Genomic DNA, 14,301 nt, shown 5'->3' with positions numbered 1-14,301 from the left:
TGTATTTCTTAGTAGAGACGGGGTTTCACCGTGTTAGCCAGGATGGTCTCTATCTCCTGACCTCGTGATCCGCCCGTCTCGGCCTCCCAAAGTGCTGGGATTACAGGCTTGAGCCACCGCGCCCGGCCGGTTGCCAAGCGCATTTCTAAAGTAAACCTGAAATACGATTTCACGCCGTGGTGGGAATGGGTAGTCGTGCTTCCTCATACCTTCATCCCTTTGGAATTCAGGCACAGTTGCCCAGCATCAATTTTAAACGGAGACCTTGGCCGGGCGTGGTGGCTCATGCCTGTAATCCCAGCACTTTGGGAGGCCGAGGTGGGTGGATCATCTGAGGTGGAATTTGAGACCAGCCTGACCGAAATAGTGAAACCCCATCTCTACTAAAGATACAAAATTAGCCAGGCGTGGTGGTGCACCACGCCTGTAATCCCAGCTACTTGGGACACTGAGGCAGGAGAGTTGCTTGAACCCAGGAGGCAAAGGTTGCAGTGAGCCGAGATTCTGCAGCCTGGGTAACAAGAGCGAAACTCTGTCTCAAAAAAAAAAAAAAAGAAGAAACAGAGACTTTAAGATTGACTTTTCGTAGCAATAAGATACCAACGTGACAGACAGCAGGCCCTAAAAGAAATCAAAGAGTTTTATACCAAAACGTAGTTCCTTGACTTTTTTTTTTTTTTTTTGAGACAGAGTTTCGCTCTTGTTCCCCAGGCTGGAGTGCAATGGCATGATCTTGACTCACCGCAACCTCTGCCTCCCAGGTTCAAGCAATTCTTCTGCCTCAGTCTCCTGAGTAGCTGGGATTACAGGCATGCACCACCACGCCTGGGTAGTTTTGCATTTTTAGTAGAGATGGGGTTTCTCCATGTTGGTCAGGCTGGTCTCAAACTCCTGACCTCAGGTGATCCGTCCGGCCTACTTTTTGTTTTGTTTTGTTTTTGAGACAGGGTCTCACTCTATTGCCCAGGCTGGAGTGCAGTGGTGTGATCATGGCTCACTGCAGCCTCCTGAGCTCCTGGGTTCAAGTGATCCTCCTGCCACAGCCTCCTGAGTAGCTGGGACCACAGTGGTGCACCACTACATCCGAGACGGGGTCTCGCCATGTTGTCCAGGCTGGTCTTGAACTCTTGGGATCAAGAGATCCTCCCTCCTGGGCCTCCCAAAGTGCTGGGATTACAGGCATAAGCTACCATGCCTGGCCCTCTATTTTTATAATATGGTCGAGCAGTTGTCAATTTGTATATTTAGTCACACCTGACCACATATTTTGAATTACCACAATATTCCATTTTATTCTTTTTTCAACTCAGTCTGATCTGCTGTTAAATATATCCATTGTGTTTCTAATTTCAAGTATTAAATCTTTCATTGCTAGATTTTTTTTTTTAGTTATTTACACATATATTTTTATTGTTTATCATTCTCTAGTTAACTTTTTGGTCCCCTCTTTTATTTTTTGAAAAAGATTAAACATATCCATTATGTATTCAGTATCTGATAATCTCCATACCAGAATCGGTGGACCTGATTCTGCTGTTTTTGCAAAAACAGTAGACAGCAGAATCAGCTTCACAGATTTTATTTTCCTTTAAAATGTATTATGAGTAAATTTCAACTGAGACTTTATATGTGGGAAAACTAGAAGGCCTATTGTGAGGGTATATTTCTCTCAGAGAGAATTTACCTCAACTTCTGCCAGCATCTGTGGGGTCTCCTAACCTGGGAAACTATAATTTCTTGGCCTGGGGGTTTTGGACCATGCAGGTGGAGAGAATTCAGACCTGAACATCATGTTTCATAACATTAAATCCTATGAACCCTCCAACCAGATGTAACACACGGTAACAAATGTTAGACAACATTGAAGTGAATATCCAGGCCTTACGGCTGTGGCCAAATTACAGACCTACTGAGAACGAGGTGTCGATTCAAGTGTCAGAGAAAGGACCACCAGAGAGACCATCACTGAGACTAGGAATACCTGAAAGTGCAGCAGACAAAAAAAGAATTTCAAGGCAGGCAGGGAGAAGACGGAGATGCTAAAGACACCAGTCCTTAGGGTGGGGAGCACACTTCCGGGACGCGAGGGACCCCTTCCAGGTGAGAGCCCAGGTGAGTCGGCGAGGGGGCAGAAGTGGGCGTGGCGGGCAGGGCACCCTCCCTGCGACCGGGCTGGGTGGCTTCCAGCTCCCTCGGGGTTCGCTCGGAGGGTTGGTGGTGCCCCTCTCACCGGAAACTCTTTCCCTCGGAACGGAACGGTTTTTTTTCTCCCAGGGAAAGGAAAAACGAGTTGTTTTCTGTTGCGTTGGAAGGACAACAGATCTTGCACGGGGCTTAATGTCTTCATTTATGACTTATTCTTCTCCTTCCAGTTCTCTACAATTAAGAAAGAAAAAAAAGCCCAACTTTGACCCCGACGTGACTTGAACACGCAACCTTCTGATCTGGAGTCAGACGCGCTACCATTGCGCCACGAGGTCACAGCAAGCATGCGACTTCGCATCGCTAAAGACCTCGTTTCTCCAGTATGGTCGCAGGGCTGGGAGGCTACGGAGGAAAAATGCCCTCTTTCCTGAATTCCAGCACCAATTTAGAGCCCTGGCGAGTGTCGTTTCTCGGGTGTGGGAACACGGAGGCGCTGGGACATCCCAGACTGAACTGCGGCGCCGCAGCGGAGCAGCTACCCGGCGGCCGACACTCGGGCTCCGCCTTCTCCGCGTCGCGGAGTGACCCGGCGAGGGGACGCCGGGATGCGGGGACTGGCACCGGGGGGTGGGATTGAGGAGATGCCCGGGTGGAGGACCGGGATCAGGGGGATCCCGGGGCCATAGGGATTATGGGAGGGAGCGAGGGGACGCAGGGGAGAAGGGGACGCCGCGGAGGACTAGGGGACGTGGGGGTGGGTGACTCCGAGGAGCAGTAGGGACGCCGCAGGTTAGGGGGGAGGAACCAGGGATGGGAGGAAGCCCAGAGGGCAGAGGGACCCCCGGGCAGAAGGGACTCTAAGGCGGAGCGAGGGGACGTCGGGGCGGGCGAGGGGACGTCGGGGCGGGCGAGGGGACGCGGGCGGAGGAGAGAACGCCGAGGAGGGGGGCGGGGTGACTCCGGGCGGGGCTGGGGACGCCGGGGCCTGGCGGGGGGCGGCTGGGCGGCCGGCAGAGGCGTTCGCGGTCGCCGCTCGCCGGGTCCCGTGCCTCCTGTGAAGCGGCGACGTTGTCGTCGGGAGGCGGCAGGACCCCGGCGTGGCGGCCGAGAGCGGATGGCGGCGCGGGGTCGCGGGGGAGCGGGGCTCAGGGCTGCTCCTTTCTCCTCTCCTCTCAGGGGACAAGCACAGGGGTGCGGAGGGCGACGCCCACGACCAGGAAGCAGCTTGCCAAAAATACTTGAAAAATGCCACAATTCTTTTTCTTTTTGAGACAGTCTCGCTCTGTTGCCCAGGCTGGAGTGCAGTGGCGCAATCTCGGCTCACTGCAACCTCCGCCTCCCGGGCTCAAGCGATTCTCCTGCCTCAGCCTCCCGAGCCTCCCGAGTAGCTGGGATTACTGGCGCCCGCCACCACGCCCGACTAATTTTTTTTGTATTTTTAGTAGAGACAGGGTTTTGCCATGTTGGCCAGGCTGATCTCGAACTACCGACCTCAGGTGATCTGCCCACCTAGGCCTCCCAAAATGCTGGGATTACAGGAGTAAACCACCAAGCCCATATTTTATTATTTATTTGTTATTATTATTTTTAAACAAGGTCTTGCTCTGTCGCCCAGACAGGAGTGCAGTGGCACGATCTCCGCTCACTGCAACCTCCTCCGCTTCCAGGTTTCAAGCGATTCTCCTGCCTTAACCTCCCAAGTAGCTGAGATTACAGGCGCACACCACCACTTCCGCTAACATTTGTATTTTTACTAGAGACGGGGTTTCACCATGCTGGTCAGGCTGGTCTCGAACTCCTGACCTCAAGTGACCCGCCATCCTTGGCCTCCCAAAGTGTTGGGATTACAGGCTAAGCCACCGTGACTGACCCTGGCATGGTTTTCAATGGCTCATTGTCCACTTAAGACTCCGGACTCTTGTGGGAGTCTTAAGTCCCTGATTTGTACAGTACTTTCTTCTTCCTACTAAATAAGAAAAATAAAACAAGTGAGTGAATGCTTTTTTTTTTTTTTTTCCCGACGGAGTCTCGCTCTGTCACCCCAACTGGAGTGCAGTGGTGTGATATGGCCTCACTGCAACATCTGCCTCCCAGGCTCAAGTGATCCTCCTGCCTCAGCCTCCCACTTAGCTGGGATTACAGGCGTGTGCCACCATCCATTGCTAATTTTTGTATTTTCAGTGGAGAGGGGATTTCGCCATGTTGGCCAGGCTGGTCTCGAACTCCTAGGCTCAAGTGATCCTCCTGCCTGGGCCTCCCAAAGTGCTGGGATTACAGGTGTGAGGTACTGGGCCTGGCCAATAAGTGAGTGAATAAATTCTTCAGTAAAAAAGCTAGTAAATAGGCCGAGTGTGGTGGCTCATGTCTGTAGTTCTAGCACTTCGGAAGGACCAGGAGGGAGGATCGCTTGAACCTAGGAGGTCGAGGTTGCAGTGAGCCATGATCGCACCACTGCACTCCAGTCTGGGACAGAGCGAGACCCTGTCGCAAAACAAAACAAAACAAAAAACCTTATTAAATAAGAAAGATAAACTCTCCTGGTCTGTTGAAGAACATGAAGCATCAATCTTAATTCAATAAATACAACATCCACAGGACTTTATGCCTTTTAGAAAAGGAAAGATCTGGCCAGCGCAGTTGCTCACACCTGTAACCCCAGCACTTTGGGAGGCCTAGGCGGGTGGATCACCTGAGGTCAGGAGTTGAAGACCAGCCTGGCCAAAGTAGTGACACCCCGTCTCTACTAAAAATACAAAAAAAATTAGCCGGGCATTGTGGCATGCGCCTGTAATCCCAGCTACTCAGGAGGCTGAGGCAGGAGAATCGTGTGAACCCAGGAGGCAGTGGTTGCAGTCAGCCGAGATCGAGCCATTGCACTCCAGCGTGGGCAACAAGAGCAAAACTCCATCTCAAAAAAAAAAAAAAGGAAAGAAAAAGAAAAAAAGGGAGAAAGAAAAGAAAAAAGAAAAGAAGGCCGGGCGCGGTGGCTCAAGCCTGTAATCCTAGCACTTTGGGAGGCTGAGACGGGCGGATCACGAGGTCAGGAGATCGAGACCATCCTGGCTAACACGGTGAAACCCTGTCTCTACTAAAACATACAAAAAACTAGCTGGGCGAGGTGGCGGGCGCCTGTAGTCCCAGCTACTCAGGAGGCTGAGGCAGGAGAATGGCGTAAACCCGGGAGGCGGAGCTTGCAGTGAGCTGAGATCCGGCCACTGCACTCCAGCCTGGGCCACAGAGCAAGACTCCACCTCAAAAAAAAAAAAAAAAAGAAAGAAAAGAAAAGAAAAGAAAGATCTGGAAAGCGCCCCTGCCTTTACAGAAAGAAAAGAGGAAGCATGTTTGCTTTTCCCAGTGAAGGATCTAAGGGCTCCCAGGCTGCTTCTAACATGTCACACAGGAAACACGTCTTTGATAATTTTTGTGTTTGTGTCCAGATGTGAGAGAAGAGCAGGAATTTAGGATCAACTGTGAGTCCTGAGGTGCCAGCCCCCAGGCTGTCAGAAGAGCAGGAAGCCAAAGGCTCCTTGTCTTTCCTCTGGGAGGGAAGTCAGCGGCAATTACTGATTCCACCTCCAGGTGGCCAGACACGTAAGTCTCCTCCTTCTTGCTTTGGATGGCCCAGGGTGGATTGGACCCTGGTGGGGGCAGCTGGGGAGTGGTGTGCTGGGTTCCCTTTCTGCTGATCACTCTGAGACTTCCTTCCTTTTTCCAGCATCAGCCACACAGCAAAGACACTGTGAGAACTTCAGAACCTGCGTCCAGAGTCTACTGGAAGGCTGCCCCACACCAAGGAAAGACCAGTGTCACTCTATTTCTTTTCTTTTTTTTTTTTTTGAGACGGAGTCTCGCTCTGTCACCCAGGTTGGAGTACAGTGGCGGGATCTCAGCTCACTGCAAGCTCTGCCTCCTGGGTTCACGCCATTCTCCTGCCTCAGCCTCCCAAGCAGCTGGGACTACAGGCGCCCGCCACCTCACCCGGCTAGTTTTTTTGGTATATTTTAGCAGAGACGGGGTTTCACCGTGTTAGCCAGGATGGTCTCGATCTCCTGACCTCGTGATCCGCCCGCCTCGGCCTCCCAAAGTACTGGGATTACAGGCTTGAGCCACCGCGCCTGGCCCAGTGTCACTCTATTTCAATAATTTTTTTTGGCCAGGCCAGGTGGCTCACACCTGTAATCCCAGCACTTTGGGAACGAGACCCTGTCTAAAAATAAAAACTTTTTTTAAAAATTCGTATTTGTTTTTGATTCAGGGTCTTTGTTGCTCAGGCTGGAGTACAGTGGTGTGATCACAGCTCACTGCAGTTTGAACGCCTAGGCTCAAGTGATTCTTCCACCTCAGCCTCCTGAGTAGCTAGGATTACAGGTGCACAGCACCACACCCATAATTCATTAAAAGTTAATTTTTAACTTTTTTGTAGAGACAGAGTCTCACTATTTTGCCCAGGCTGGTTGTGAACTCTTGGCCTCAAAAATCCTCCTGCTTCGGCCTCCCAGAGTGCTGGGATTACAGGCATGAGCCACTGCACCCAGCCTCCACCGTGTTTGGACCCCTGCTCAGATTTGTGGCTACACCTGTGATGTCCTGGCCCCTATTTTCCTGGGATATGGAACCAACCACTGTCTTGTGTTCTATGACAGGGGCATGACGTTAAACTACAGTATGGTGTTGTGATTACATGAAGAGATTAGATCAAGTGACTTATGCAGATGTGGTTACAGGGTCCCTTTAAAGACCGGGACCCTGGCTGGGCACAGTGGCTCACACCTATAATCCTAGCACTTTGGGAGGCTGGGGCAGGCAGGTCGTTTGAGGTCAGGAGTTCAAGACCAGCCTGGCCAACATGTGAAACCCTGTCTCTATAAAACAAACAAACAAATAAACAACTAAATAATAAAGACTAGGACCCTACTTACCAGGGCAAGGACTAGGAGTGAGGCAAGCATGCAGTTGTGCAGGGTGGAAACCCATCTTATGTAAAATTTTGATACTTTGTTCATCAGAGATTTTTGCACTACTTTTTACTTTTGGAAATATTGAATATTTTAAATGTCTTGATTGCTGAGTGTTTTGACAGCTCTTTGACTTCTGCACCTGAGAGAGTTACTCAATGCCTCGCCCTCCTCCCAGCTCTGCTGTTGCCCAGAAATTGTAAAGAATTGCTTCCTTATCTTAGAGTTTGTATATACAAACACTAAACCTTATTTATTTATTTATTTATTTATTTATTTATTTATTGAGACAGAGTCTCACTCTGTCGCCCAGACTGGAGTGCAGTGGCGCGATCTCGGCTCACTGCAAGCTCTGCCTCCTGGGTTCACGCCATTCTCCTGCCTCAGCCTCCCAAGTAGCTGGGACTAGAGGATCCCACCACCACACTCGGCTAGTTTTTTTGTATTTTTAGTAGAGATGGGGTTTCACCGTGGTCTTGATCTCCTGACCTTGTGATCCGCCCACCTCAGCCTCCCAAAGTGCTGGGATTACAGGCGTGAGCCACCGCGCCCAGCTAAACCTTATTAAAAACAAACAAACAAACAAACAAACTTCTGTAGAATATAGAAAATTGACAAATACAAACTAGGATAATTACTAACATTGGCAAGAATATGTGGAAATAAATATTCTCATGCAAGATGGGAAAAGCATGTATAAATTGGAACTTGCTTTTTGGATTGTAATATGATGAGTGTTTTTTAGATGCTTTTGTCCAGGCATTTCTATTTCTAGAGAATATGTATTAAAGAAACAATTAAGGATAAATGCAAAGATATGCCCTCAAGATTGTTTTCATAAAAATTGTGTTTATAATCAGGATGCCCTAGAGCATCTTGACTGTCCATTGTACAGATGCAGCCTGGATTTCCAGGGCATGAGGCCGGGAAGCTGACCCTGGTGAGGGCTGGCCCCTACGCATGAACATACAAGGCTCCTGGAGTAAAGGGGTGTGAGAGTGAGGACTCAGGGTGACTGCTGTGGAGGAGGTGGAGGGATGCAGAGGTTACACCACAGGCACATTATGAGTGGCGCTGCCTCGTCACTGAGAAAAACACACATAGCTTGGCTTCCCGGTCTCTGCTTAGTTTAGTATCATCTCACACCCGGGTAACTGGTGAGTGTGTTTGTGTTTGTTTTTGAGACAGAATCTCACTATGTTGCTCAGGCTGGAGTGCAGTAGCACCATCGTGGCTCACTGAAGCCTTGACATCCTAGGCTCCAAGGGATCTTCCTGCCTCAGCTTTCCAACTAGCTGGGACCATGGCCACCATCCCCATCTATTTTTTTTTTTTTTTTTTTTTGAGACAGAGTCTCACTCTGTTGCCCAGGCTAGAGTGCAGCGGTGGGATCTTGACTCACTGCAACCTCTGCCTCCCAGGTTCAAGCTATTCTTCTGCCTCAGCCTCCCGAGTAGCTGGGATTACAGGTACGCGCTACCACGCCCAGCTAATTTGTGTATTTTTAGTAGAGACGGGGTTTCACCATGTTGGTCAGGCTGGTCTCGAACTCCTGACCTCGTGATCTGCCCGCCTCGGCCTCCCAAAGTGCTGGGATTACAAGTGTAAGCCACTGTGCACAGCCTTGGCTCCTGTTTTCTAAGGGGCTGAAAATGTTCCAGCTCCCCAAAGCCCATGGAAGATGTCATTTATCTTTTAGATTTACACATTCCTAATTCTGACAAATTCCAACCAGAACTTGAAAACTGAACCCTGAAGGTAAAAGGCACGCTGCCCCCTGGAGTGGGTTATCTCTACCACCACACCAAAGGTTTGGGGGACAGCCTTGCTCTTGCAGGCTGGCTTCTTGGGAAGTATCTGCTGACACAGTGATTTTGGGAGTAACACTTGTGAAACGAAATGGGAGTCGGCCGGGTTGGCAGGGAGAGCCGCCAGGCCAAGATGCACATGTACAAACTATCTCTAGATGCCTGTATTCTCTGCCTGCCCATGGGGAGCTCTGTTAGGGGAATCCCACGTTCCATCGAAATGGCTTGCCCTGTGCCACCACCTTGCTCAGTCACGGGCCAGGGCCACTCCTGCGGGATGGTGACATTGGTTGGAAAGCTGAGGTAGGCAAAGGCCAGCTGCAGGCTGTCCACTAACTGCCCTTCTATGGCTGGACAGCAAGTTCTCCCTTGGAGGAGGACCTGAAGGCCACATCTGGGATTTGCCACAGCATGCAACATACAGATTTTCCCCCTCTTTGTTTTTTGCGGATTTTCCTGTTTTTGCAGATTTTGTTGGTTTTGCAGATTTTCCCCCTCTTTGTTTTTTTTACCCATCTCTGATGTCCTACTTCAAGCACCAATCCCAACTATGAGTGCCCAACTGATAGGTGACTCCAGATTCCTGGGAGCGAGGTCTCTGGATCATCTTCTCCAGCTCCCCTGCTCCCTGCTAACAGGGAATTTAGCTCAAAGGAAAGAAAGGAACTCCTGTTTCATGGTGACAGTAAACCTTTCTTCTAAGTCCCAACATCAGCTAGCTATGCCACTCTTCAGGAGGAAAGATACTGTTGGAACTGGTGGCACGCCTTCAGTTTCCATCAGAAATCCTCACTGGGAGTCAGTGTGGGCTTCATGCGGAGCCCCAGACAGAGGGAACCTCCACCAGGCTGCAGCCTCCTGACAAAAAAAGGCCAGTCTGCAGTGGCTCGCACCAGTAATCCCAGCACTTTGGGAGGCCAAGGCAGGCGGATCACGAGGTCAAGAGATCGAGACCATCCTGGCCCACATGGGGAAACCCCATCTCCACTAAAAATACAAAAATTAGCTGGGCGTGGTGGCACGTGCCTGTAATCCCAGCTACTCGGGAGGCTGAGGCAGGAGAATCACTTGAACCTGGGAGGCAAAGGTTGCAGTGAGCCGAGATCACGCCACTGCACTCCAGCCTGGGGACAGAGTGAGACTCTGTCTCAAAAAACAACAAAAAAAAGGCCAATCTGAATGCCATGATAGGGAGATGGAGGAAGAGCAAAGTGGAGTCTAGCTGCTACTTAAGGGTAAAAATGCAGATGCAGGGAGTTTGTGAACATTGGGCATTTAGATTTTCATGATGATTTTGTTTGATGCCAGATTTTCATTCATTTCGTATGTTGTGCTCAAGGCCCTCAAATAGGAAAGAAACCCTCTCTTAAAATGGGAAAATCCAAAAAAGTTACAGATGGAAACAATTGCCTTGTCTTCTCTCTCTGCCTGTCCCCCTTTTAAGGCTTCTGTGATCTATTAGGCTTTGATTTTTCCCAAGACTTGGTTCAGTTCAAACTCATGTAAATGTGGCTAAACAGTCAGGGCCTAAAGTCTTTCAATGGTCTCTCTGATTAGAAGAGTGCCATGTATGTTCAATGGTCTCAAGACACTGGAGTGATTTGGATGCCCATTGCACTGGAGAAATGGAATGTTGGAAGTTGAAAGTGCTATGTCTGTTGGGGTAACAGCTTGTGAGCGCAACTAGCAAGAGACAAGGATCCTATCTAGCCAGTCCCTATTTGACAATAAACATGACTTTTTCCATTTATCTTTGCCCCCATGACAATTTTGGCTGACCCTGTCTTTGGAGATGTTTTTCAGCCTAGAGAGCTGGACTCGGTACTTTATGAAACCCAAAGGCCACGCTTCCTCAATGCTCACAAATTCAGCTGATGATGAGTGTGGCTTATTAGTGAAGGCTGTGCGCAGAGAGAAGCCCAGTGGCAGACAGAGCTCTGTAATTCTGTCACCATTAATGAATATGAGGCTGTCTTTCTTGGACTACCACAGCTGTCTTCCAACCTGATATATGATATTCATTGTAAAAGAGAGAGCTTTGTCCTAATCGGGTTTTTTGTTGTTGTTTGTTTTGTTTTGTTTTTTGAGACAGAGTCTCGCTCTATCACTCAGGCTGGAGTACAGTGGTGCGATCTCGGCTCGCTGCAACCTCCACCTCCCAGGTTCAAGCTATGCTCATGCCTCAGCCTTCCCAGTTGCTGGAATTACAGGCACGCACGACCACCCCCGGCTAATTTTTGTATTTTTAGTACAGAAGGGGTTTTGCTGTGTTGGCCAGGCTGGTCTCGAACTCCTGACCTCAAGTGATCCATCCGCCTCGGCCTCCCAAAGTGCTGGGTTTACAGGTGTGAGCCACTGCACCTGGCCTATTCTAATTGTTAATCGGAATTTACTTTTCTGGGTTTAAAATGTCTTCATGGGCCTGGCGTGGTGGCTCACACCTGTAATCTCAGCACTTTGGGAGGCCTAGGCAGGCAGATCACTTGAGGTCAGGAGTTTGAGACCAGCCTGGCCAACATGGTGAGACCGTGTCTATACTAAAAATACAAAAATTAGCTGGGCATAGTGGCACGTGCCTGTAATCCCAGCTACTCGAGAGGCTGAGGGAGGAGAATAGCTTGAACCCAGGAGACCAAGGCTGTGGTGAGCCAAAACTGTGCCACTGCACTCTAGCCTGGGCAACAGAATGAGACTCCATCTCTAAATAAATAAATAAATAAATAAAATTTTAAAAATGTCTTCAGCAACACAAATAAGGAAGATCTAAGGTATGGAGATCCATTCTACCAAGAAAGAGGTAGCAACTACGCCAGAGGGCCAGATGTCAGGACAGGGGCTCAAGTCCTTTCTACCTGCTAGCTGTGTGACTTTGGATAGGCCACCCAATTTTTCTTTGCCAGTTTTCTCAACTCTAAAATGTGTGGAGTATAACCTATCTCAAAGGGTTATTGTAAGGATTAAGGGAAGTAATGTATGGAAATGGGTTCCAGAGAGAGCAATTTTTGGATTCCTGATATTTAGTGTGCCTAGTGTATTTAGGCTTTCACAGGTATCTTGATCTGTTTTCTGTTGCTATAACAGAATACCTGGGGAAGCTGGGTCATTTATAAAGAATAAGTTTATTTAGCTCAAGAATAAGTTTATTTGGGAGCTGAGAAGTCCAACAGCATGGTGTCAGCATCTGGTGAAAGCCTTCTTGCTGTGTCATAACATCGTAGAAGGCGTCACATGGCAAGAGGGCAAAAGTGTGCATGTTATCTCAGGTCCTTCTTCCTCTTGTTATAAAGCCACCAGTCCCATCATAGGACTCTGCCCTGATGACCTTATCTAATCCTAATTACCTCCTAAAGGCTTCACCTCCAATAAACAGGTGAATTTGGGGATTTAGTTTCCAACACACAAAATTTGGAGGACACATTCAAACAATATCAACAGATATGTCAGAATTTAGGACTTCATGGGTACAGAGTTGACAAGTGCTGTAGGGCTGAGGTGTATAATTTAACCTACTTCTAGCTTCTCTTCAAGCATGAGTGGCAACTAAGTTTGCTGTTAATATTTACAGTGGAGTCACATAAACCTAAAGACACCATGGTGTGAATGGGCCCCTTTTTCTAAGTACTTTGTTGTAATGTTGGTTTTCTTTTTCCCTTTCTCATTTCTCCTCTAAATTTACTCTTTCTCTGATTAGGCCATATGGAGTCCAATCTAATCACTCTGATTGCATGCTCAGAATCCAGATTGTGTGAACTTCTTGTGATGCTTGATGGATGTGTAAATTGGCCAGAGAATTGGTGTAAATCTGGTGTGAATCACCACAGAATGATTCACAAACTAATTCTGAGTGGTCTGGAAATGCAGATCTTTGTTATTTTATCTAATATTTTTTCCTGAGGACCTATTATTTTCCTTGTACTGTATTTTACATGCATTATTTCATTTAATCTTTGCAACAAATCTATTTTTGAATTCTCATTGCACAACGTTACCTCCTTTAATGGCCTTCATTAATTTTCCTCTATTGTTTTCCTTTTAATTGCATTTATTTTAATGCTGAATTCACTCCCGTGCCGTAAGTTTTTGTTTCTTCAGTTTCTTCTGGGATATCTCTTTCTTCTGGGCAACCTTTTCTTCTGGTTTAGGAACAATCTGTTCCTTTTCAGTAAGGATCACGTCAGTGTGGCAGAGAGAGCTCATGTATGGGTTAATCCGACCATAGGCTCTGTAGGTCCAGCAGCGCATCTTCAGTGCTCTGTTCACTTGGATATGCTCAATGACCAGGTAATCTACATCTAAACCCTTAAGTTCAGCATTACTCGCTGCATTTTTAAGCATGTGCAGCAAAAACTTAGCACTCTTTTTGGGTCACCGACCTTGTGTCCAGCCCCACTGCTTGCCAACTTCATTATTGTAACGTCAGAATGGTACACACTGTTTCTGTAAAGTGACATCTTTTGGATACTTCGTGGCTTTTCAAATATGCATACCCTTGATGGCCTGGGCAGGTTCACAAGTGTTCTTTTTTGAGTGGAACACGAGGAACTCTTGGATCACAACTATGAATTGCATACCTTAAAGTGAACATGAAGATTGGAACCTCTTGATTTGCATGATTTTGTGGGGTTCTCGGAGGTCAAGTGACTAGCGAACCATTTTCACAGACTACCTCGAGCTGCTTAGGGCTTTTTTATGTGGAATATCTTCCTTTAAAGAGCCTTTTGCTGTCCCCCCAACCAAGAGATTTTCTGCTTTAGGCTTCCATTCACATTTTGATAATATTGTAAGGACTCTTGCATCTTTATAGAGATTTTTTTTTCTTTTCCCCAAGACGGAGTCTCACTGTGTTGCCCAGGCTGGAGTGCAATGACACGATCTTGGCTCACTGCAACCTCCGCTTCCCAGGTTCAAGCAATTCTCCTGCCTCAGCCTTCTGAGTAGCTGAGAATATAGGCGCCTGCCACCATGCCCAGCTAATTTTTGTATTTTTAGTACAGATGGGGTTTCACTACCTTACCCAGCTGGTCTGGAACTGCTGACCTCAAGTGGTCTGCCCACCTTGGCCTCCCAAAGTGCTGGGATTACAGGCATGAGACACTGCGCTGGCCTGGAGATTTTTTGAAAAACATGTTTAATCTATGGTTCAGTCCATTGGCATCTTCTCTTTCTGAAGAAAAGTGTTCCTTTTTTTTTCCTTTTATAGAGATGGGGTTTTGCCATGTTGCCCAAGCTAGTCTTGAACTGCTGGGCTCAAGCGATCCACCCGCTTCCGCCTCCTAAAGTGCTGGGATTACAGGCCTGAGTCACCGTGCGCTGCTGAAAATGTTCCTAAGAATAAAATTGTATTGATTACAGATTACCCCAAACACTTCAAGAAATTCTGGGCCAGGACTTAG

General features: G+C 48.2%; 1 long non-coding RNA gene, 1 other non-coding gene and 1 pseudogene across 2 annotated transcripts; 1 reads left to right on the top strand and 2 right to left on the bottom strand.

Annotated features, from left to right (window-relative positions):
- The first annotated feature begins 1,135 nt into the window (after positions 1-1,135).
- LOC116271023 lies at positions 1,136-6,003 on the top strand. Its single transcript, XR_004179369.1, has 4 exons — positions 1,136-2,112; positions 2,373-2,619; positions 5,583-5,736; positions 5,861-6,003. It is a non-coding gene; the product is annotated as an uncharacterized LOC116271023 (long non-coding RNA).
- TRNAW-CCA lies at positions 2,409-2,480 on the bottom strand. The gene has a single exon. It is a non-coding gene; the product is annotated as a tRNA-Trp (tRNA).
- A 5,585-nt stretch (positions 6,004-11,588) lies between the features above and the next one.
- Positions 11,589-13,780, bottom strand: LOC101000347 (annotated as a pseudogene).
- Between the last annotated feature and the right edge of the window lie 521 nt (positions 13,781-14,301).

Source organism: Papio anubis, chromosome 17, assembly GCF_008728515.1.
Source record: "Papio anubis isolate 15944 chromosome 17, Panubis1.0, whole genome shotgun sequence".
Taxonomy (NCBI): Eukaryota; Metazoa; Chordata; class Mammalia; order Primates; family Cercopithecidae; genus Papio; species Papio anubis.
Note: the sequence above shows the minus strand (reverse complement) of the source record. Positions and strands in the feature narration are given on the sequence as shown.